The sequence below is a fragment of the Balaenoptera musculus genome, chromosome 4 (genome assembly GCF_009873245.2).
Source record: "Balaenoptera musculus isolate JJ_BM4_2016_0621 chromosome 4, mBalMus1.pri.v3, whole genome shotgun sequence".
Classification (NCBI taxonomy): Eukaryota; Metazoa; Chordata; class Mammalia; order Artiodactyla; family Balaenopteridae; genus Balaenoptera; species Balaenoptera musculus.
The window spans coordinates 128,910,426-128,913,986 of NC_045788.1; the positions used below are offsets into that span (position 1 = coordinate 128,910,426).

Consider the following 3,561-nt stretch of genomic DNA (forward strand, 5'->3'; position numbering starts at 1 on the left):
ATGCTGCCATCTGCAGTATTTTATTTCAGTATTTTCACCCAAACAGGAGAATTTTAATGAGCTCTATAGACATGTGGTCATTCTATTGAGGGAGAAACAGTTTGCCAGCACAACAGTAAGAGAAAGTTTTTGACCAATATTTTCCCTTTAGTCACGGTCCCGATTCCTTCCCACCCACACGCACCATTTTTAAGTTTGTTCTGTTTCTTGATGCTTTTGTACATGTGGTGATGTTCAATTTGAAAGTGAATCAACGTGCTGTACCTAGTAGAGGGGCCCTGAAACTGCTCAGAAATACTGTAATTCGGTGTCGGCTCACACGCATGCAACTGCTAAGGGGGCAGCAACGGGTGGGATGTGGCCACAGCAGGGGTGAGACCCTAACTCCAGCGAAGCCCAGTTTTTAAAAAAAAAAAATTTGGTAAATTTGGGAGTTAAGGAATCTACAGGGAGTACTATCTTCAGGAGGACACATACTAAAATTAGACTGATATGGAGAAGATCAGCACAGCTCCTGAGCAGGGATGAGGCACAAATTCCTGAAGTGTTCCATTATTTATGTATATTCTAAGGGGATGTATTCATTTGCTAGGGCGGCTGTAACAAAGTACCACAGACTGGGCCACTTAAACCACAGAAAATTATTGTCCCACAGTTCTGGAGGCTGGAAGTCCAAGATCAAGATGTCAGCGGGTTTGGTTTTTTTCTGAGGCCTCTCTCCTTGGCTTAGAGATGGCCGTCTTCTCCGTGTCTTCACAGGGTCTCCCCTCTGTGTGTCTGTGTCCTAATGTCTTTTTATAAGGGCATCAGTCATTAGATTAGGGCCACCTCATTGAACCTTAAATACCTCTTTAAAGACCTGTCTCCAAATACAGTTACATTCTGAGCTACTGGGGGTGAGGACTTCAACCTATATATGGAAAGAGGGGATACAATTCATTCCATAACAGGAAATAGGCGAAATAAAGTATTTGCTTCTAATGTTTGGATCTAAAATGAAGAGAATACAATAAGAAACAAGGCATTAGGATGCCCAGAAAGAGAAAAGGAAGGGAGAGAGGGAGGTGAAGGAAGGAAGGAAGGAAGGAAGAGAGGGAGGGATGGAGGAAAAAGCTTGAAGAATGGCTAGAGTCTAAATTGGTCCAAACAAGAGACCTTACTTAAGGAATTCGCCCCATCTATACCTACTAGGAGGAGGAAGAAGTCTAAAACAAGAGAAGACGGTGAAAACTGGATGATCCCAGCCATTAAGGCCACTCATCTTTGCCTGTTATGCCCTATACAGTCCAATAGTGTCTTGAAGCTGCAATGTCACTATGGCTACCAAATATTCTATTGCTCTGAAGCTGTCCAAGAAACCAGACACTCAGCAGATCCCAGCAAAAACTGCCCCCAGAAGTGTTCTTTTAAGTTTTCCCTGGAGATTTAATCCAAATCGAGCAAAATAGAAAAATATGGATTTGCTATTCTCGAGAGGTGTTAACGGTTCATTGCTGACCACTGTGGTCTGCAGTGTCTCTTGAAGACAGAATGTTTTGTTGCTCTTCCTGCCCTGATATAGTGGTTTCCACTAAAGCATCAGCCTGATATTTCACTGTTTGGCTGCTCCTGTACCACCGTAGTGAAGGACTGTTGTACCTATTCCCTAATCTATTATTTCTCTTAATAAATGGAGCAGCGGCCTCCATTTTTATGATCCCTGCTATGTGTACGACTTGGGCTAGGTAGTTTACATACATTATCTTATTTGATAATCACCTTTGCAAACTCTTCAACCGCTAAATGCACTTACAGAGGGCTGTTTTATACACAAATGGTCATAAAATGTGTAAACCATATGAACGATACTTTGGAACCATTTTGTTTTATGCTATTAGGAAAAGCCATAGACTGCAAATCAAAAAGAGTAAATTATGAACTGAACAGTTTTATGTTATTTTGTCTTGCAATTTTGCAGCAGTGGATATATTCTGGCCGTGAGGGTTTTAGACGTCAGTTCACATGTTGCTTAGTTGTTGTTGTTTTTTTTCACTGATAATTTTGAATCGTAAAATGCGTAGAGTCACAGACAATACAACATTTAGGCCCCCATCTAATAATCCCAGACAACAACTGAAGTATACCTAAAGCAGCCACTATTAGCAACAACAACCAAAAAAAGGATGTATTTTTCATTTATGGAAAAAAGCGCAAATAAACAATAATTGCTCCTTATAAGCATAATTCCAATCACTGCTACAAACGGGAAACACGCGTGATGGTAGGCGGTCCACTTAGCTTACAAGATGGAACCCTTTGGTGTAAACATTTTGTGGGGTAATACCGCTCTCTAGTGGTGCATACTAAGTACTTCACATTTAATTGCAAAGAGTCCCTATCTGAACCCTTGACAATGTTCCTGGTCTCCTTTTATCCATTTTATTACTCCTCTGATCTCTAATAAATACAGAGAATCTGATATGTACACATAAACATTGTGGAATCTACATGTTATTTAAACTTTATAAATGACGTTTTTCTAGGTGTTCAAACCTTAGACCAGGCCAAGAGGGAACTGCTCTGGCCCCGTGATTTAGAGAGGGTTCAGCTCTAGCTTTTCCTGGCTGTGCCCCTCCCTGCAGATCAAGGCGTTCTGGGACGCGCCCAAACCCAAGCCTTTTTCTTCCTGCTACCCGCCGCTATCTCACGTCCACCCCCAGTTCCACTTCCTTGCATCCTATTAATGCACCAGTGCTCTCATTTTGCCTGAGGTTTTGATGAATAACAGCAAGCTCCCGCCTCCCAGATATCATTTGCATTAGAGAAGCTTCCCGAAATACCATGACACACCCCTTCCCAGCAATAATAATGAAAGGGGATTTTAAGATACGAAAGCAGACCCATGGGATAACTTTTCTCACCCCTTCAAATCATACAGGGTGTCTGCAAGGACCCTGGAGCTTTTTCCAAACCTTAGACCTCTGCTGCTACCTTCAGGAAGTTTGTCGTAACTGCATGTTCTACCGGAGATGTTTACTTCATCAAAACTGTTACACAGAGTTTTAAGTTCTAGACATCTGCTGTACAACGTCCTGCCTATAGTTAACAGTGCTGTGTTGTGCACTTCAATAAATGTTAAGAGGGTAGACCTCACGTTGAGTGTTCTTACAATAAATAAATAAAAGCTATTTGAAATAGAGAGACAGAGGGAGGGTGAGGAGGGAGGGAGGAAGGAAAGAAGGAAGGAAGGAAGGAAGGCTGGCTACCAGAAGGAACCTATCTGAATCTTGTAACAGAGCCAGCTAAGAAAAGAGTGGCTGGCTGGCATCTATTTTATGGTATTTTACAAATCTTGTAACACTTTCTATTTGCTACTCTATCAAATAATAGAATAAGAAAAATAGCTAACATTACATCTATAATGTAGATATATATAAGTAATAAAAGCATATAAATATCCTCTTTTTTATGTATAACAAAACTATATGACCTAGATTATATATACACATCCTATAGTAAGAACAGCTGACACACTTACAAGGTGTTTACTATGTGGCTGGCAGGGTTCTCTGTACTTTATCA

General features: G+C 41.0%; 1 non-coding gene across 1 annotated transcript; it reads left to right on the top strand.

Annotated features, from left to right (window-relative positions):
- Nucleotides 1–452: 452 nt before the first annotated feature.
- Nucleotides 453–559, top strand: LOC118895118. The gene has a single exon (XR_005019886.1). It is a non-coding gene; the product is annotated as a U6 spliceosomal RNA (small nuclear RNA).
- Nucleotides 560–3,561: the final 3,002 nt, after the last annotated feature.